At 39.6% G+C, this 21,866-nt stretch overlaps 3 protein-coding genes across 20 annotated transcripts in view; 2 read left to right on the top strand and 1 right to left on the bottom strand.

Moving 5' to 3' along the window:
• Positions 1 to 21,866, bottom strand: part of LOC127681600 (oocyte zinc finger protein XlCOF6-like) — a 1,434,619-nt gene that overhangs the window by 1,108,113 nt on the left and 304,640 nt on the right. For 7 of the 17 annotated variants that reach the window (XM_052178008.1, XM_052178009.1, XM_052178004.1 and 4 more), the window contains exon 1: positions 15,255 to 15,362. The exons of 3 other annotated variants lie outside the window; for them this stretch is intronic. The gene's annotated coding sequence lies outside the window, so the exon portion shown is untranslated. Of the gene's footprint in view, positions 1 to 5,982; positions 6,058 to 15,254; positions 15,363 to 21,866 lie in introns of those variants that run through there. 7 more of the 17 variants (XM_052178010.1, XM_052178011.1, XM_052178005.1 and 4 more) reach the window with 1 other exon arrangement.
• LOC127681615 (oocyte zinc finger protein XlCOF6-like) overlaps positions 1 to 21,866 on the top strand; it is a 988,257-nt gene that overhangs the window by 720,289 nt on the left and 246,102 nt on the right. The window lies entirely within an intron of this gene.
• Positions 1 to 21,866, top strand: part of LOC127681617 (oocyte zinc finger protein XlCOF6-like) — a 1,149,846-nt gene that overhangs the window by 974,733 nt on the left and 153,247 nt on the right. The gene's annotated exons all lie outside the window — the stretch shown is intronic.

Genomic DNA, 21,866 nt, shown 5'->3' with positions numbered 1-21,866 from the left:
ATACAACTACATTATGAACACTGATAAAACACATAAAAATACATTAAAGCAAAATAGTACCAGGAATCTTGTCAACATTTCTACAGACATGAGAGCACGTAATGACATATTTAGTGTGGAAAGGAATATGAGTATAATCTGAGGCCTGTTTCTAACATCAGCTGGCACAAGATAAAAAATGAGAGCACATGCACACCTGCCATGAAACATTATTGCTCAGAGTAATTTGTGAGAAATTATCTTCCTGAGTCTAGACTCAAGCACACTGGGCTAGTGGCTACCATGATGGATGCTTAGAATTGAATTGTATTTCATGTATTTCACATTAGAATACATAAGATATCTGATAATACACTTACTAAGCCATAGAAAAATAACAAGACAATACCATTTGGTTTTATACATTCCTAAAGAATAGTCTGAGAAATCAGAAGACCATTCAGTGTCTAAAATAATCTTGGATATGCTGGTTTGGCCTACAAACTGCTATAAACAGTGCTGTAGGCAGATGGGTGTTAGGAGTCCGTAATGGCTCTCCCTAGCTGCTGACCCATGTGCTGTAATACCAACCTATCTGACAATGTGTAACTATCAGTGTAGTAGTGACAAGTTGGTAACTGACATACTGCTATATGGAGAAATACTGGAAATGCACTTCAATTGTTGGTGCTTTCAGCCTAAGTCAGACAAACATAGTTTGTAAAGGGAAACAGCCAATTTAGAGAGTTCTGAGTAAAAACCCAGCAGTGGAAGAAAAGGCAAGGCTCTAAAAGGAGGAGGAAGTAGAGTTATGGGAACCCATACTGCCATTTACTATGGAATAACAAATTATGAACATAAGACAGCATGGATACCAACCCAAAACCTGCCTCAGAACATACATGACACACACAGGTATGATGAAAACATGAATAGCAAGATAACAAGGGATGGGACTGAGAATGAGGAGATGGTAACTGTGCAAGCACTCTGGGGCACTTCATGTGCAAAGGCCACTCACCTATAATTGCAAGTACTAGGAGATTTAGACAGGACAGATTAAAATAATTTTTAGGAACTTTGTAATATCTGCAACAGCAAACTAACAAGATAATGCAAATACTCTATCAGAATGTTTCTCTATAAACATTGTAACATTTGTAGTATGCATGAAAAAAATGAAGATAATCCCTTATTCGTGTGATAAAAAATTACTGAGGACAGGAATTTCTATAAAACAGATATTTGATATGCACAGAAAAATATAATATAAATTCAAAATTTTAAAATATGGGGGCTATAGATATCGCTCAGTGGTTAAGAGAACTGACTGCTCTTCTGAAGGTCCTGAGTTCAAATCCCAGCAACCACAGGGTGGCTTACAACCATCCATAATGAGATCTGATGCCCTCTTCTGGTGCATCTGAAGACAGCTACAGTGTATCTGCCTATTTTCACATCTAAGTGCTATAACAATGTACCTCACTCCAGTTGTCTTGTACTATCCCTTACCATCAAAAGAGGTGACATTATATTAGCATATAGTAGTGCTGAATATTTATCCACAGATTAAAATCAGGAGAGCATGGAATATATTCCAAATCTGAGAGAAAATAACTGGCAAATGTAATGTTAAATCAAGGAAAATGGCTACTAGTATTGACAGTGTATAAAGTACATTTGAACACAGTGATATAGTAAGACATGTTTTTTAGCCAAAAACCAACTTAGCTAATAAACTGATGAAAATATGCACAAAGGAATAAGAAATAAACATTTCGTGAGGTCATAGGAAACAAGACGTTTCCTGTGAAGAATGAAGGAATACAAGAAAACTAGGAAATATTCCTCATGTACAACATAGTGAAGCGCTATCCCACAAAAAGAATGGAGACCAATCCAATGTTTGTTAAAAAAATTTTTTTAAAGTGCCATCTTATAAGTGTATGAAGGTGATTCTAATGAATTCTCTGAATATTGAAAGAGGTGGAGTCCGAGGTGTTCTTGTCTTTTCTACTGGTTTACAAGGAATTGTTAAACAAAGTGGCTTCATAAAAAAATACCCAAACAATTCACACCATTGGCAACAAAAGGGGTTGCTTTCCATAAACTCACAGCAAGTCCTTATTCCTGAAGACAAGACTGACACAGCTGATTGTAGGGAAGAAGTCAGGCTAATGCCTGCCTGCAAGAACATTGACCTTCCCTTTGTCCTTGTTATGGGCAGATGCTTTGCAAGGCACACAAAATGAAGTACGCTCACAACAAGCCAGAAAGCCTTTGCTCTATAATTTATACTTTTGGAAAATATGATAGGTCAATGATGTCATGAATATATTGGAAATAATCAATATCTGATTTGACTTAAATACCAAAAGCACTCTAGTTAAATCTTACTTCTATGTACAGATGACATATTTGATGCACATGATTATAGTGGAAGTGTTTGTGGACACACCAGTATGATTAATAATGAGAAGGAGGTTTCTATATAGGGTAAAGCATAAAACTTTCATTGGGGCATTCCCCCAGCTGTCATTTTAATTTAAGACTATTCAACCCTATGACCTACCAAGTGGCTAGCTCTGTTCCTCTCTGCCCAAGTTCCCATCTATCTGTTCTCTTCTCTGTCTCCCACTAAATCTCCTCCATGTGATTTCTCCTCAATACACCATTTTTTTGTATCCAGTAATTGCACCTTCCAATTCTTGTCCAAGAAATTGGATTTCATGGTTTTCTGCTTGTAAGCAATCAGGTGAGAGACATCACCAGTACATCACTAGTTTGCCTTTAGGCATACAGGGCTGCCTGCCCTTCAAGTATCTCAGCAGGTTTAGAAGGACAAGTGTTTACAAATGTAAGGCTGGTGATGGGTCATAGAAAAGACAATATCAAGATTCTGCTAGTAGTAATTCCCTACAATTTTAGCAATCAAAACTTGAAAATACCTAGACACGCCTGCATATAGGTTTAGGAAATTCACCTCAATCCATGTCTAGAGACAATGCAGGACAAAAGAGGAAATTCAGGTCCACAGGTTGTAATGCCACTTTGATGTAAACTAGTCTGGCCTCAAATGAAGAGGAATGCACCTGCTCCAATGTTCTGAATGCTGAGATTATGTCAACAATACTTGAATATTTTATGTCTACAGAGTCAAGCAATATAATCAATTTTTAATATATGAACAACATAAAATTCATATTCAACAAAACATTGTTTCACTCTGTATCCATTTACATTAATACAACATTAAAATCCTAAAAAATACAAACTTCCATAAAATATCTTATCAGTAAAGGGCAAAAATTACTTGGGGACAAAGATAAGCGCTACTGTAAATAAGAATGTGAATTCATATAGTTTTCTTTTCAGTGGAAGAGAAGAACACACTTTTGTGACCCAAAGTGAGGGAATTGATGTAGCAAGTAGCTTGGTGACCTGTGGTAGAAGTAGTGCCAGACCACACCTGAAACTGCCAGATTATTACATTTATCTCAGATTCTACCTCTCTAGGTCATTGTTTCTCAGTTAATACAAAGCAGTAGCCTTGAGGGAGATGTGATATATACCTTATACCTTGGACTAAATATCATTTAGACTGGACAGAATATGTGATTCAGAAAGCAAGTGCAGCTTCTGGAGAAAAACTACTCAGCACAGATCATTCACTGTGTCAACAAATATAGTGGATGGACTCTGGTGGTAGCATTCACAGTGTCAAAACCTGCTATGCAGGAGGCAAAGTTATCCATGGCCAGACCCAGATTTGCATCCTGCAATCTACAATCTCAATCTGCCAAGTAAGGCATTGCCACTGGTATCATAGAGGCAACACTATCTGTGGTAACAGAAAACTTTCTTGTTCAAGGTGAGGCCACCCCCTGAGGAAATAAAATAGATAGATTCAACTGAGAATCTGGCTAAAATACAACAGGGACGTCACAGGCACTAGGAGGGAATCCACTACTAACTAATATTTGCTTCATGTGTAAATGGCCATTGTCACACCCTGATGCTGATTTCAGTTTGTCCAAAAGAAACTTTGTTTTCAATGGGCATCTGCTAATTCAGAGCCTCAAAACTAATTCAATATTAACATCAATTGACTGCTGACTGCACTGCCTACCACGGGAAATCCATATTGTCATATCTAATATTATTCTCAATGAAATTTTCCAGAATCATTAATGAACTAGCATCTGGAAAAAACAAATTCATGTGCTCTGTCAACTGACAGGTGAGCCCCACCCCACCCCTTATTCACTCCTTCTAACATACCTGGAACCTTTGTTAGAGTCTCCTTGACCTTTAGCATCCAGGGCTCTTAGTTTTGATTTATAGTTATGCAGATTTGGCTGAGCATGTGGAGACCTGAAAATGGGAAAATATTGTTCAGAAAGAACCTAGAACTTTTCAGTGTACAAAAACAAAAGATACCAACAGCAGGCAAAAGGATAAACATGAAAGAAAGAGAAGATATTACGAAAATGTCTCTGTTTATCTGAGGATTTCCATTTGCCCTATGTGATGTGAGAATCAATCACATAGCTAACACACATACAGAGTCCTTTTTCCAGCAACCTGGAGGAGGAACAAGGAAGAATGTAAGAAAAAAAGGAACATGGAATCCAGACTGTTGAACGTCTCCAACAGGAGGTAGCTGTGCAAAAAGCCCTGAGCGCAGGGGTCGAAGCATTCCACACCTGCAAGAACTCAGCAAACCATGATTGTGCAAGGGCAGAGTGCTTCTCATGAACCAAGGAGACATTTTTCTGAAGGAAGTGAGCAATCATGATTATTTCACAGGTGCTGTCTAATTTGTTCTTAATCCATAGTAAGTTTCCTACTCATAAAAATATCTTGGCCTGCTATCAGCATCTCACAGCATGCTGTGCAGAACCAAGGAAGGATTCAAAGACATTCAGGAGGCAAGGCTAACTGAAGAGCCTGTTAACATATCAATGGAGACATAGTTGGGTAAGTGGTTTCTTTTCTCCTGGTTATCTCCTGGCCTGCCCCTCTAACCACAGGCTCACCTTCAATTTCACGTGTCCTCCTCCCCTCCCAATCTGGAGGGGTGGTTCATTTTGGACCCAACTAGTTAACTCTGAATGCTTTCTCCCTCAAACTAAAATGCCAAAAATTAACCTCACCACCAGTCCATGGACCAGGTATCTTCTTGCAATGCTGCAGGTTGCATGTCTTAGGAAAATAATAAAGCCTCATAGGAAACTACAATGGCCTATAAAATCACCTGTAGCAAGTGACCTAAGTCCATGTCTTGGTCAGGATGTACTATTTTATAAAGCTTGCCCACATAATGGAATTGGGTTTCCTCTGGTGACGCACAGGGTTCACAGAACCTACTATATATCTTTTCCTCAGCCATACCTTGCTGCCATACCTGTCTTCATTTTTCTTTCAAACCTAAGGGGTAATATTAATAACTAAGCCTATGAAGACACATTTCTGAATGCTGTATTTACATCAAAGACTGCATATACCTCAGTGTTAAATTAATGAAGAGTAGAATTTTACTTCGATAATGTTAATATTTACAAAGACGGTGCTTTGTATCGAAAATTTTGTAATTCAATGAAATCGGCACTGGTCCCCCATGCGACAAAAAGTTTCGGGATGCCTATTCAGTTCGTTCCTGGGAGAAAGGGAATTGAAATGGCAAATGGATGACCAGGGCAGTTAAGAAAGCATGAAGGAATTTGAATTTGGGGAGCTTTATTAAGGCTTTTGCACAGAAAACCCTCCTGGTATACATACTCCAAAGATGACCAAGGATCTACGAGGTTATTTTAGAAAAATATTCTGGAAACTATAACATTAATTAAAATATCACCATAAACCCAATTCACAGGATCTCAAAGTTCCTGATAATGGTAAGATACCCACAACATAATTGTGAGAGTGGAGGCAGAAAATGCACCCCTGCTCCACACCCCTGCTCTGCTCCTGCCCCTTTCCCAGCCCAACAGCTCCTCTGACCTGGCAGGGGACAGGACGAGCTGCTGAATGTCCTAGGAGGCGAGCACAGCAACTGCAGCTTAAGGAAGTTTTCGGGTTCCGGAAATTCTAGGACCTAGTCTCCCACCATGACTTGCTGACCACGAGGCAGCTGAGGTGCCTGGAGAATGCTGGAATGGCGGAGCTTCCTGTCACTTCCGCCTCCTTCCTCAGAGCCACTCCTTCTGGACCCGCACAATACTCAGCAGCTTCCTGTAACTCTAAGCCCACCTACTTGGGGAGAACAACAAATGCTCTTCAGATGTCAACCATGTCTGAACATGTAACATATAATCCAATTTATTTAACTAATGAATGAGTCTTGTTTAATGACCGTGACCTATTTAGAGTGGGAACATGTTCTTTCTACATCACACCTGAGTAATCAGTGATGAGTATTAAGATCTGTGTCCCATGGTTGTACTTTACATTAAGAAAATGGTGGAATCTGATACAGTTCACTTTCCTTCTATAGTAGGTTTCGTGGTTGAGGGGATGCTGGATAACAGCACTTTCCTGTATTATAAGTTCCTGCACAATTTAGGGTGCCTCCTCATAAAAGTTCATACCTAAATACATTACAATAAAAAGATAATAGTCTCCAGCTCTGGGCTTCATGGATACAAAACATTTTTATCATATGTAGGGATCACTCCTAATTGTTAAAATGTTCATAGGAAGGGTCAGTTTTCCAGTAACATAATACTGAGCTGAGTCCTTTTCCCAGGAACCCAGCTGAGGGGAGGTGCAAGGAAGTTTGCAAGAAATCTATTCTGACCCACAGAGTCAAGACACCCGAACTCCAACAAGACCTCTCACCAACAAGGGCTGGTCAGGACCTTGTTAGGTCTCAAAGAAACTCAAGAGAAATGGCTAACTGGAGTGCCTGTTAACATATCAATGTGGACATTATTGGCTGGATGCTTTCTTGGCTCCTAGTTCTTCTCTTGCCCAGGCCTCTATCCTCTTTTCTCTTCCTCCATACCCCTTCCCCACCTGTCATGAGCTGGTTATATCTAGACCGAGCCAGATATTCCCTCAGACAGTGAAGCCTAAAAATAACTTATAAGCACCACCTACCCAAGAACCAGGTACCTTCCAGGAATGCTGCCATGTGCAATACAACGGAAAACAATAAAGACCCCTGGGAAACTACAATGGACTATATGATTGTCTTTCAAATTCCCTGTAGCAAGTGTCCAAGTCCATCTTTTAGTCAGGATGGAATATTTAATAAAGCTTGCTTAAATTCTGGTATTGGTATTTTCTGGCGACACTCAGAGTTACCAGAACCTACAATTTACCTTCTACTTGGCCATACCTTATTACTATCCTGTCTGCCTGTTTCACTCATTCCTAAGGTGTAACATTAATAGCTAATTCCATGAAGACACATTTCTAAATGCAGTATTTACATCAAGAATGCATATACCTCACTGTAAAATTAATTGATAGTATAACTTTACCCAATACATATGAATATTTATAGTCAATGTGATAGTGCTTTACAATGTACATTTTTTTGATCCAATCAAATTTGTAGTGGATCTTCATATGACTAATATTTACGAAGCTCTCTGGGGATGCATATGAATTCATTCTCCTGGCAAAAGGCTACTCTTTTAAAATGGCAAATGGAGCAACACAAGAGTTAAGAAAGAATGGATGAATTTTAATTTGAAGAGCCCTGTTAAGACTTTACCAAAGAGAATCTCCATGTACAAATTACAGATACTGCATATGACGTACAAGGTTATTTTAGACGAATGTTCAGGAAATCATAACATTAATTCAAACCTTACAGTGAACCCTAGTTCATATTGTTATGCCCAGATATTGAAACCACAAAGATCACCAGGACTTGACTGATGCATTTCATACCAGTGCATATTCCTGCTCAGTATGTAAACCTGCCGTGATGCAGCAGGTTAGCTGACTGAGCAGGATTCTTATCTCTTGAGGGGAAAGTACTCAGAAAATAATGTAGTAGGGCCAGTAAGTCCCAGCAGCTGTAGCTGGCTGGATATGTCTCAAATTGAGACCTGTTTTTTTTGTTGTTGTTTTTTGGGGTATTTTTTAGCCTAAAATTACATCTATGGGCTTCCACTTAGGTTTCTCACACCTCAATAGGATCTCAAAGTTCCTGACAATTATAAGACATGCACCACAGAATAGTGAGAGTGGCTGAAGAAAATGCACACCTGATCCTCACACCTGCTTTACCCCTGCCAGTTCCTCTGACCTGGCAGGTTCCAGGACAGACTTATGACTGGTGATCTCCCAGAATGAACATACAGCAACTGTAGCTTAAAGAAGTTTTCGAGTATCTCAAATACTTGACTCTAGTTTCCCCACAGGACTTCCTGACCATGAGGACAGCCAAGACACACAGAGAATGCTGGAGTGATGGAAACCACTATTGCCTGGTTTCTTGGGACAACTCCTTCTGGATGCACCAAATATACTGCAGCTTCCTGTTACATGTTCTTCTGAACCCACCTGCTTAGGACTCTTTTAATGACGTAGCTCCCCAGTACCTCTCATCTGGGTTTGTTTGTTTGATTGATTAATTATTTTTCCTTGCTTGCTTACTTCATTACCTGTTTTGTTGTTTTCCTAAATGCATCTAATCAGGCAGGTATAACCTCCCCCCACTAAGGAACCACTCCTCCAACTCTGTTGCAGGCTGCTTTCCACACAACTACAGCTGTCAGGTTGCCCAGGACCTATAGTACACAGCTTCCCCACAAGTTTGCTCCAATTCTAGACCAGAATTGGATGTAGTATGACAAAGCCCCTGAGTTCTGACCCATTCAGATCCAAGTTATGCTGCATAAATAAATTCTCACATTGAGATACCAGACTCCTGATCTAAACACACACACACACACACACACACACACACACGCACTCAAGCATGCACACCAAAAAAAGAGAATAGTTCCTCTAAATTATGATGCTCACAACTTATATCCAAAACAAAGTAAAGCTAAGATAAAATGTCCTAGTTTCAAAGTATAGACCATATATATGTCTTAAGGGGAGCAAGTCACGATCAAGGAAATCAAAGCTTGTTGAGCATGGCAATCAACTCAAAGAGGACAGAGACAAAATGATTTGTGGACAAGAAAATAATAACAGATATCTGAAAGAAACAAGGACAACTCAGGATATGAAAATTGAGTTCAATAAGTAGGTAGAAATATCCCCAAAAATGAAATGAAAAGGGAAATGAAAATGCTGTGAGCTGAAGAAAAATAACTCTAAAACTTCCTATGGGAAACAAATATCAGGCTTGAACACATGGTATAGGTGCTGGAATACCTCAGTCAAAGAAAATGATGAATTAAAATAACATTAGATACGGCACAATATTATTTACTGCTTGTAGTGTACAGGGGAGTAAAATAGAGAAATTCCTTGGGAAAACTCTCCAGAATTTTCTAAAAACAAATAAACAAAAATCAGCTACAAATTTTAGCCACCTGCACCTACATGCTAACGGTGGGTTCTCTGGAAGGAGAGATGGGGATAGGAAGAACAGGGTGGCAAGAGAAAACACATGGAGACAGGCATGACTTCTTGCTCAAGACTCAACCTTTCATGCATCTCTCCAAAGATAAAAAGGCAGGCCAAGCCCCTCCCCTGAAGGCTGGAAACTGGTTCTTCTTGTTCTGCAGGAGGCTGGCAGTCAGGTGGCTGGCTGATATTCTTTGAGAACAATGGGCTCACAGAGGTCACGACAAATAGAAATATAATCGATACTACACCGTTTGACCATTTGTTCATAGATAGATTCATTATTGTTCTCTATACTTCTCAATGTACATACATGTGTATCCTCACAGGCCAGGAAAATAGTCTCCAGTATTACCTAAGTCTCTTTAGAGATTCTAGCTAGGAAATCAACTCTTTTCATGATTATAATGAGGTCCAGGATTCTCAGGAGTCTACAAAGGTTCAAAACTATCATGATGATTTTGACAGGTTAAAATCAATTCCAGCTTATCATAGAAGTGAGAGACCAGACCTGGGAGTCTGTCCTGAAAATACACTGTTCTGAGCCCACGGGCACCACTCAGATGGCAAGGCTCCTTATTTTCCATTTTGGTGAGTTTTATTCTTTCCAATATTATGCTTATGCCAAAAAAAAAAAAGAAAAGAAAGAAAGAAAGAAAGAAAGAAAGAAAGAAAGAAAGAAAGAAAGAAAGAAAGAAAGAAAGAAAGAAAAAGAAAGGAAATAAAAGAAAAAAATCCCAGCACTTGGGAGGCAGAGGCAGGTGGATTTCTGAGTTCGAGGCCAGCCTGGTCGACAGAGTGAATTGCAGGACAGCCAGGGCCACACAGAGAAACCCTGTCTCGAAAAAACCAAAAAAAAAAAAAAAAGAAGAAGAAGAAGAAAATCAGTAGAGTGTCAACTGTAATGTTAAATCTGGAAAGTAGCATTTGTACTACTTTGTAAAATTATTTGTAAAGTAATACATTAAGTCAAAAACCTACTTAGATAATAAACTGGTGAAAATATGCACAAAAGAATAAGACATAAACTTTTCATGAGGTCATAGGAAATAAGACATTTCTTTTATGAAGAATGAGTGAAAACAAGAAAAATAGAAAATATTCCTCATGTACAATATAGTGAAACTCTTATCCCACACAAGGAATGGAGAGCAAATATGAACCATACCTTGCCACTCACAATGCAGCAAACCTTCTACATAACAAATGCTAAGGAATACAATCTCACAAAGAACAGAATTTGATTGACCAATCATCAAAGCACTTCACAATAAAATCCTTAGTAGAAGTCAGAATAGAACCACTCTGGAAACCAGTCTGGCGGTTCCTCAGAAAACTGGGCATAACACTTCCAGAGGATCCTGCAATACCACTCCTGGGCATATACCCAGAGGATTACCCAGCATGCAGTATGCTCCACTATGTTCATAGCAGCCCTATTTATAATAGTCAGAAGCTGGAAAGAACACAGATGACCCTCAATGGAGGAATGGATACAGAAAATGTGGTATATTTGCACATCAGAATACTACTCAGCAATTAAAAACAATGAATTCATGAAATTCTTAGGCAAATGATTGGATCTGGAAAATATCCTAATTGAAATAACCCAATCACAAAAGAACACACATGAAATGCAGTCACTGATAAGTGGATATTAGCTCAGAAGCCCTAAGTACCTAAGACACAATTCACATATCAAATGACTCTCAAGAAGAAGGAAGGAGAGGTCCCTGGTCCTGGAAAAGCTTGATGCAGCACTGTAGGGGAGTACCAGGACAGAGAAGTAGGAGTGGGATGATCGGAGTATGGGCTGAGGGAAGAGGGCTTATGGGACTTTGGGGAGGGGGAACCGGGAAAGGGAAAATCATTTGGAATGTAAGCAAAGAATATAGAAAATAAAAAATTAAAAAAAAAAGAAGTCAGAATAGATGAAACATGTATTCACATAATGAGTATTATTTGTGAATCTTGGATTTCAGCTCAGGAAGAAGGAATTCTGCAGAACTAAACTGACCAAATATTATGTAGGGATATTTTAACCTGTTCTGACTTAGGGTGTGGTTCAGCCAATGGCACACAAATTGAATCACTATGTTTGGAAGGCAAGCAAGCCCTTAGTATTCACTTTAATCACAAACAACAAAAGTGCAGTTACTAAGTTGAAGGAAGCACCCTTGTTTGAAAGTGTTGTCTAATTGAATGGCAGAAAATAATGAAATGTCAGAGAAAGATCTGACAGAACAGGATATACGCAACTCTCCTGAGATGAGAGAGGAAAGAAGCTACTTAAGGAGAGAAACACAGTTCAGGAAGAAGAGAATAGTAAAGGAATAGAATAGAGTGCATGGGCAGCAGTACAGTGCAGTTGAGAGAACAGGGCAACAGAAAGGGAGAAGGAAACAGTTTTTTACTCACAGAGAATTTATATAGTGCAATTGAAGAGAGAACGTGCTAGTCACAGGCAAAGACAGAATGAGCAAAAGAAAGAGAAGGCCCAGAACACTTTACAAAGATTAGTACAGTTAATTTAAGACCAAGCAGAGCATGTAAGTGTCTCAGAGAAGAACCAGACTGAAAGAGTCAGCTAGGGGAGGAGTTTGAGCTGGAACAGCTAAGTAGAACCAGCTAGTTAAGAGTTGAGAATGAACTGAACAAAAAAGGGGGAGCTTAATCAGCAGATTTCACAAGCTGAAAACACTCTAGGTCTAGATAAGATTATATAGAGGTTAGAGTCTTACAGGCCTAGGCATAGGTAAATGTACAGAGGCAGTAAGCTTCCCAGGCAATAATTACAATAGGAAAATAAAAGTTACTATTATAGCCCTGTAGAAATTCTAACACAGCCCAGTATAAAAGCTTTCTAGAATGTAAGAAAAGAAGAAACATACCTCAGAATACTAAAGGAAAGAAACTCGAAACTGAACCAAACAGTACAGAAAAGGTCAACAGTAATTATTCCAATCTAATCAGGACTAATTCAACACACTGCATCAGTGAGACCACAATTCAAGGACTAAATATCATTTAGACTGGACAGAATATGTGATTCTGAAAGCAAGTGCACGTTCTGGAGAAAAACAACTCAGATCACATCATTTACTATGTCAGCAAATATCTTGGATAGAGTCTATGGTGGTAGTATTCATAGTGTCAGAAACTGCTATGCAGACCGGGGCAGGTGGCAGTGTTATCAAAGGCCATACCCTGATTTGTATCCTGTATGCTACAATCTCAATCTTTCAGGTAAGGCATGACCGCTAGTATCATGGTGGCAAGATGCTCTGTGGGTAACTGAAGATTTATTTGGTCAAGATGAGCCCAGCTCCTGCAGGGTGGGGAGGGAAATACATAGATTAAACTGAGAATCCAATAAGGAAGGTCACAGACCCTAGGAAGGAAAACACTACAGATATTTGCTTCAAGTGTAAATGGCCCTTGTCACACCAATTTCCTGATACTGATTTCATTCTAGCTAAAAGAAACTTTGTTTTCAATGGGGAGCTGCTAATTCAGAGACTCAAACTTAATCAAATGTTGACATCAACTGACTGCTGGCTGTACTGGGTACCTTGGGAAATCCTCATCCCATGAGGATAATGTCAGTGAAATTATCCAAGACCATAAATTAAACAGAATATGGCAAAACCAAATTCATGTCCTCTTTCTACTGACAGGTGAGCCCCACCTCATCACTTGTTCAATCCTTCTAACACACCTCGATCCTTGAGAATCCTTGGCCTTTTCCATTCAGGGCTCTTAGTTTTAACTATAGTTAAGCAGTTTTGTCTGAGCATATAGAGACCTGAAAACAGGAACATATTGGTCAGAAAGAACCTGGAATGTTTCATGAGACAAAAACGAAAGATGCCAACATCAGGAAAAAGGATAAACTTTAAGGAAAGAGAAGATATCATGAAAATGTCACTTTTTATTTGAGAATTTCAGATTACCCTAGAGAAGTGAGAATCAGTCACACAGTTAAGACACATCCAGGGTTTCCTAGCAACTCGGAAGAGGAGCAAGGAAGAATGTAAAAAACCTATTGTGACACACTGAATCCAGATGGTTGAACTTCTCCAACAAGAGGTCTGTAAAAAAAAGCCCAGAGTGCAGGTTCTAAGCATTCCCACACCTGCATGAAGTCCACATTGCAGAACTCAGCAACCCATGAAATGTGCATGGACAGAATGCTTTTCATGAACCAAGGAGACATTTTTCTTAAGTGAGCAATCATAATTATTTCAAAGGACCTGTCTATTTTGCCTTAATCTATACTTAGTTTTATATCTATAAAAAACGTTTTGGCCTGATGTCATCTTCTCACTGGATGCTGGACTAATCCTTGCAAGGATTCAAAGAAATTCTGGAGGAATGGCTAACTGGGGTGCCAATTAACATATCAAGGCAGACTTTGTTGACTAAAACTTGTCTTGGTTCCTGGTTCCTCTTTTGTCCAGCCCCTCCACCCTCCTTGCTAGTCCTCAATGACCCTCCCTGCTCCAAGACCTGGTTCAGTCTGCATCAGCTGATACTGACTGCTTCCTCCCTCAGACTGAAAAGCAAAAAATTACCCTCTAAGCACCACCAGTCCAAAAACAGTTATCTTCCTGCAATGCTGCAGGTTGCATGTTTTTGGAAAATAATAAAGCCTCATAGGAAACCACAATGGCCTATAAAACTGCCTGTAGCATGTGAACATGTCCACCTCTTGGTCAGGATGTAAAATTTTATAAAGCTTGCCCACAAGTTGAAATCAGTTTTCCTCTGGTGACACCCAGGGTTAACAGAACCAACAACATATCTTCTCCTTAGCAGTACCTGGCTTCAATCCTGTCTTCATTTTTCATTCAAACCAAAGGTAGAACATTAATAACTAATGCTGGCCGGGCAGTGGTGGCGCACACCTTTAATCCCAGCACTTGGGAGGCAGAAGCAGAGAGATTTCTGAGTTTGAGGCCAGCCTGGTCTACAAAGTGAGTTCCAGGACAGCTGGAACTACAAGGGTTTTTTGTTTGTTTGTTTGTTTGGGTTTTGTGTGTGTGTGTGTGTGTGTGTGTGTGTGTGTGTGTGATTAATGTTAATACTTACAGCCATATGATAGTGCTTTATAATGAAAAATTTCTAATTCAATCAAATCTGCACTGGTTCCCCATATGACAAACAATCTACTAAGCTCTCTAGTGATGCCTATTCAGTTAGTTCCCTGGAGAAAGGGGAATGAAATGGCAAATGGAGGAACAGGGGAGTTAAGAAAGCAAGAAGCAATTTAAATTCCAAGAGCTTTATTAAGGCTTTTGAAAAGACAACGCTCAGCCGGGCGTTGGTGGCACATGCCTTTAAGCCCATCACCTGGGAGGCAGAGGCAGGCAGATTTCTGAGTTCGAGGCCAGCCTGGTCTACAGAGTGAGTTCCGGGACAGCCCGAGCTACACTGAGAAACCCTGTCTCGAAAAACCAAAAAAAAAAAAAAAGAAAAGAAAAGAAAAGAAAACCGTCCTGGTATACAAACTCCAGATACGGCCAAGAATTTACGAAGTTATTTTAGAAAAGTATTCTGGCAACTATAAAATTAATTAAAATATCAACATAAACCCCAGTTCACAGGATCTCAAACTTCCTAATAATGGTAGGATACCCACAGCACAATTGTGAGAGTGGCGGCAGAAAATGCACCCCCTGCTCCACACCCCTGCTCCGCTCCTGCCCCTTTCCCAGCCCAACAGCTCCTCTGACCTGGCAGGGGACAGGACGAGCTGCTGAATGTCCTAGGAGGCGAGCACAGCAACTGCAGCTTAAGGAAGTTTTCAGGTTCTGCAAATACGAGGCACTCGTCTCCAACAATAACTTGCTAACCACGAGGCAGCCGAGGTGCCTGGAGAATGCAGGAATGGCGGGACTTCCTGTCACTTCTGCCTCCTTCCTCAGAGCCACTCCTTCTGGACCCGCCCAATACTCTGCAGCTTCCTGTAACTCTAAGCCCACGTATTTCCGGACCTTTTAATTAATTAGTTTCCCAACTCCTCACAGCATTTTTTGTAGTTTTGGATTTTTGCTTGCTTGCTTATTATTCCTATTGTTTTTATTTTGTCATTTTCTTAAACTCATATAATCACACTGGAGGCCCACCCTCACCATCAGGAGCCTCTCCTCCACTTCTGTAGCAGGCTGCCTTCCACACAGCCTCCCAGGACCTACTCTGCACAGCTTCTTCACAGTCTTGCTGCCAGACTAGACCAGAACTGGATGTAAGAAGACACTGCACCTGGGTTCTGAATCCTTCAGAAATAAGTAATCCTGCCTAATGTCTCACATTGTATGTCTAGCCCCGGGCTAAAAATGCACGCAATTAAGCAATCCCTCTGAATTCTGCTACTCAGAACAAATACCACCCAAAAATTAAAACTAAGATAACTATACTTGGATCAAAGCTCAAACCATATATGTATCCCTTCAGGAGGATAAGTTATAGGCGATCTAAGACAAACGATTGAAAACCCAGAGTCATGATCAAAGAGATCAAAGTTTGTAAACTATGTAAATCTACTAAAAGAGGACAGGAACAAAATGATTTGTGAGAAAGAAAATAAGAGCAGATGCTCAATGGGAATGAGGACAACACAGGATAAGAAAATTGTGTTTAATAGGTGATTAGAAACACCAAAAAAAAAAAAACCTGAAAATAAACTGCAGTAAACCAAATGATAATATATCATAGAGAACCTGTGGGATTATCAGACTTGAAGAAAAGTTAGAGGAGCTAGATTCCTCAGTCAAGCAAAATGATGAATTAAAATGCTAGGTTAAGGCACAATATTATTTACTGTTGAAAGCGCGAGGTAAAATAGAGGAATTCCTTTAGAAAACTGTCTAGATTTTTCTCAAATTCAAAAGAAAGAAAGAAAACTAGAAATAGGACTACAATACAGACTGCACCGTTTAGTCATTTTCATAGATGGTTTCGTGATTGTTCCACACATGCACATCTGCATATGCTCTGGAAAGGAAACTCCAGAATCACCCAAGTCTCTGTAGAGATTCTAGCTAGGAAATCAACTCTTTTCATGATTATAATAAGTTTCAGGATTCTCAGTCGACTTCTGAGATTCAGTAACTGTTATGATGATTGTGACAGGTTAAAACAGATTCTATTTCAGCATAGAGGTGAGAGCTCAGAAACACAAGCCCAGACCTGGGGGTGTGTCTTTAATGTACAGATTTCTGAGCCCATGGGCACCTTTCTAAGGGCAGGGCTTCTTGTTTTCCTTTGTGATGAGTTTGATTCTTTCCTATATTATGTTTATGCCAAAATTCATCTCACAAGCTAATTGATTCTGCATTTGTAAACAGATTAAACATATTGGTGATTAATAATGTATCTGAGTTGAGTTAAGAAATAAACACCATTCCTTCAGAGGCATTTAACTAAGTGAGAGTCCTACAGTGAATTCTATACTTCATGTTCCCTGTGCCTTAGATCCTGTTGCTCTTGCAAGAGTTTAAATGTGACTGAAGTCTGAAGGCTGTCTTGTGTATCTCTCCCTGTGTCTCCCTTTGTCTCTGTGTATGTGTCTATCTGTGTACTTTGTATGTATCTCTCTGATGCCTATTTATATAATCCTGGCTGGCAGTAAGAAAGAGCTTTGCAGTTTTTATAGAACATTGAGGGAATCATCACATGGGGAAGTGGGGGAAGGAATGGGATAGTGTACAGACATCTTTAGCAGAGTTTTAGAAAGGATTAGGTCACTGGCTTCAAGTGATCAAGACAACAAACATTTATAAATATCAATGATTTTCAATCAATACCCAAAATGCTATATTCATTTAGGAAGGTTACTTTAAGCCTCTGTATTTCATGCTTTCAGTAAAAGACACTCATGCAGTTTCTGGTCTGGGCATGAAAAAAATCATAAAATACCGTTGTGGCTATGCCTCAGGTTAGGTTTTAAAAGTTGATAATGAGGGACCCCAAGTGGTTTTCCAGTCCCACACCCTGCTATCAGCTTCCCCCTCCTGCCTGGAGCCAAGGCTAGGCCAAGTTCCAGTCTACACACAGGAACTTTCTTGAGTAAAATATTCTCAGAATGTACTGACTGATAGTTATACAAATCCTCTGGAAAGTCCCAGGTAGAGTTCAAATGCACGCCGTGCTTGCTAAACAATAGAATTAAAGGGCAATATCCTTAGCAAATAACTTTGAACTTTAAGCTTGCTGACGTAACCTGTGCCCCTAAAAAGATTTAAAACTGCTTGTAATAGCTATTCAGGGTTCCCTTCTTTATACCTCTGTTGGAACCCTGTCAAAAACAACAGGCCCACAGCAGGACAAAAATTTTCCATTCTGCCCATAACTGCCTGGAGAGAGGACAGATAAAGGTAAGGCCTAACAGGAAACTGCCCTGCCTGGGGGTGAGGACAGATAAGGAAATGGCTCAACAGGAGGATAATACTGAGAACTACCACAAGGTGGGCAGGAAAGGCCTAAAGCAGTCACAAGGCAGTCCAGTTCCAGTTAGCCAATAATTTTGCATGTTGCTCAGGGTAACCAATTAGTCATCCAACTCAGGAGACTGCTGAACTCTCCACCAATATGTACATAAAAAGTGTGTGCTTTGTGAGTTCAGGTCTTCCCTTGCCTGCATGCTGAGGGAGCCTCTTGCAGTTCGCAGCGATCCCAGACTCTGTGGTCTTTTTGAGTGGAGGTCTTCTGATGGACTCTTATACCTCATCTTGACAGACTAATAGAAGGTCAACCCAGATGCTCTGGAAAATAAAACTCTTGCTTTTACATTGATCTTCATCTCTGTATCACTAAGGAACATCTCAAAGTACCACTGACCAAGGCTCTGGTCTTACAATAACAAGAGAAATCCATAGGAAACAATATTTGTTTTTACATTGTTCTTGGAAAATGGGCTAAACCACCAAGCTGTGTACACAGTAGGGTCACAGTTTTAAATTTTAAATTATTTCAGGTTGCGTTAATTCTGGTTGTGAGGTCCAGGAAAATTCCCCATTAGAATGTAAAATCTTTTGTATACTACATTGCCACAGACATGGTTCTGCCAATGCATAATAAAACACCATGGTACAAGATTCATTCCATGGAGTTCTGCTGGCTGTATTCTTTGTAAGATGTTTGTAAAAAAAAAAAAAAAAAATTGAAAAATGCCATCTTATCAGTGTATGAAGGTGATTCTAATGAATTCTTTGAATATTGAATGAGGTGGAATCCCAGGTAATTTTGTCTTTCCCACTGTTTTATATCAACCGAGTTGTTAACCAAAGTGGTTTCATAGTAAATGCCCAAACAATTCAGACCATTGACAACAAAAGGGATTGCTTTTCATAAACTCGCAGCAAGTCCTTATTGCTGAAGAAAAGACTGAAACAACTGATTGTATATGAGGAGGTCAAGCTGCTGCCTGCCAGTAAGAATATTGACTCTTAGGTTCCTGTGTCCCTTTTTTTTTTTAAAGATTTCTTTATTATTATATGTGAGTACACTGTAGCTGTCTTTAGACACACAAGAAGAAGGCATCAGATCTCATTACGGATGGTTGTGAGCCACCAGGTGGTTGCTGGGATTTGAACTCAGGACCTTCAGAAGAGCAGTAAGTGCTCTTAACCTCTGAGCCATCTCTCTAGCTCCTCCTGCGTCCTTGATATGGGCGGATGCTTTGCTAGCTTTAAAAACTGAAATACACTCAGAAAAAACCACAAAGCCTTTGATCTATAATCTGTACTTCCTGGAAAAGATGATAAGTCAATGATGTCATGAATATATTAGAATAACAATATATGATATGGTTTAAGCATCAAAAGCACCCTCATTAAATGTAATAAACCTCTATGCACATGTGTGATGAAAATGAGTATAGTCAGTTTTTGTGGAAATTTTAATAGAGTTATATATAATGAATAGTTTTCCCTAAAGGGTAAAGAACAAAACTTTCATTGGTTCAGTCTTTCAGCTGTCATTTAAATTTAAGACTATTCAAGTCTATGACCTGCCATGTGGCTAGATCTTTACTTCCCTATGTCCCTGTTCCCTTCTCCGTTCTCTTTTCTGTGACCCCCCCCAAGTCTCCCCCATATTCTTTCTGCTCCCTACATCACTTTTTCTATCCAGAAATTCCACCTTCCAATTTTTGTCCCAGAAATTGGATTATAGTTTTTGTTTTTTTCTTACAAGCAACCAGGTGTAGCCGGGCGTGGTGGCGCACGCCTGTAATCCCAGCACTTGGGAGGCAGAGGCAGGCGGATTTCTGAGTTTGAGGTCAGCCTGGTCTACAGAGTGAGTTCCAGGACAGCCAGGGCTACAAACAGAAACCCTGTCTCAAAAAACCAAATCCAAAAAAAACAAAAAAAAAACAAAAAAACAAAAAAAGAAAGAAAAAAAAAAGCAATCAGGTGTGAGGCATCACTAGAACTTCTGTGAATTGCCTCCAGGCATAGAGAGCTGACTGCCCAGGAAATATCTCAGTAGGTGTGGAAGGGCAAGTATTTTCAAATATAAGGCTGGTGATTGGCCACAGAAATGACAGTATCAAGTTCCTTGCTAGCATTAGTTCTCTGCCAATGTAGCAATCAACATTTGAAAATACACAGACACACATGCATAATAGTTTAGAAAATTCACCTCAACCCATGTGTGGAGACATTGCAGGCCAGAAGAGGAAATTCAGGCCCACAGGTTGAAATGTCACTTTGATGGAAACGAGGCTGGCCTTAAATGAAGAGGAATACACCTGTCTCAATATTCTGAATGCTGAGATTAGGTCAACAGTACTTGAATATTTTGTGTCTATAGTGTCAAGCAATGCCGGGCAGTGGTGGTCCATGCCTGTGATCGCAGCACTTGGGAGGCAGAGGCAGGTGGATTTCTGAGTTCAAGGCCAGCCTGGTCTACAGAGTGAGTTCCAGGACAGCCAGGGCTACACAGAGAAACCCTGTCTCAAAAAACAAAAAAAACAAAAAAAAACAAAAAAAAAAAAAAAGAAGAAGAAGAAGAAGAAGAAGAGAAGAACACTCTTTTCTGACCAGAGGTGAGAGAATTAATGTAGCTTGGTACATTAATTATATTAATTTATTCTATTCATTAATATTAACTCTATTAATTGTACCCCCGTGGTAGAATTATTGTGAAACCACACTTGAAAGTGCCAGATAATTAAATTTATCTCTGACTTGCCCTCTCTAGGTCATTGTTTCTCAGTTGATACAAAGTCTTGAGGGAGATGTGACATGTACCTTATACCTTGGTGTCCTCTACACTGCATGTTTGATCCTCCTCTAGACACCTTAGTTTTAGAACCTAACTTCATGAAAGACTCACATGGACTTTCCAAAAGCGTTTTCAGGTCGGCGCCCTTGAATCTTTATTGTACTCAGAGGATTGAGACAATTATCACCAATAAATTTATTTCTACAAGTATAATGTGCTTAACTATTCCTAAAATAAACCACCGTGTGGTCAGAATCTTGAAGTTTTACTCAACAGTGACTACTGAGACTACATGGAAATTTTATAGCTTACACTGAATTTATAGTTTTAATTACTCAGAAATCTGTGAGTTTACTCAAGTTCAGGACATAAAATCCCAGCAATATTCATTTGGAGATATTTCCAATCCTGAAAATCCTACCCCCACAATGAAACCATATAAAAAGCCTGCCTCCCACTCAGTTTTCTTTTGCTTCTCACCTGAGCAGAGGCCGCCTCTCTCCAGAGTTTTTTCCAATAAATGTCTTGTGTGTGGTTTATTGTTCCATGGGATTTAGTGATATATCTTAACCTCTGAGTGCCAGGAGACTTTCTACTTCAGAGCTACAAACACATGCATTAGGAATGACTTTTCCTGAGTGTTGTAGGAATTTCAATGGCAATAATCCACAACACAAGCACAACCAGGGCTGAAATAGTTACAGAGTGGTATTGACTGTAATCCCAGCACTCTGGGAGGCAGAGGCAGGCGGATTTCTGAGTTCGAGGCCAGCCTGGTCTACAGAGTGAGTTCCAGGACAGCCACGGCTACACAGAGAAACCCTGTCTCAAAAAAAAAAAAAAAAAAAAATCCAAAAAACCAGAGTGGTATTGAACTCTGTCAGACGTAGTGTTTGAAGAGACCTCCACACTTATATCATCTAACCTATAAAGATCAAGCATAGTCTTCCTTTCTGACAAACAGACTCAGAATCAAACTCAAAATTTCTACCCCTTCCAAATTGAAGCTTCTTGATATCTTTATTTTTAATGATCCATAGATAATATACATTATCATCACCCAGCAAAATGTTGCATAGAAAAATGCCAAAAAACAGACCTGAAATTTGAGACTAGAA

This window comes from Apodemus sylvaticus, chromosome 3, assembly GCF_947179515.1.
Source record: "Apodemus sylvaticus chromosome 3, mApoSyl1.1, whole genome shotgun sequence".
NCBI classification, from domain to species: Eukaryota; Metazoa; Chordata; class Mammalia; order Rodentia; family Muridae; genus Apodemus; species Apodemus sylvaticus.
Note: the sequence above shows the minus strand (reverse complement) of the source record. Positions and strands in the feature narration are given on the sequence as shown.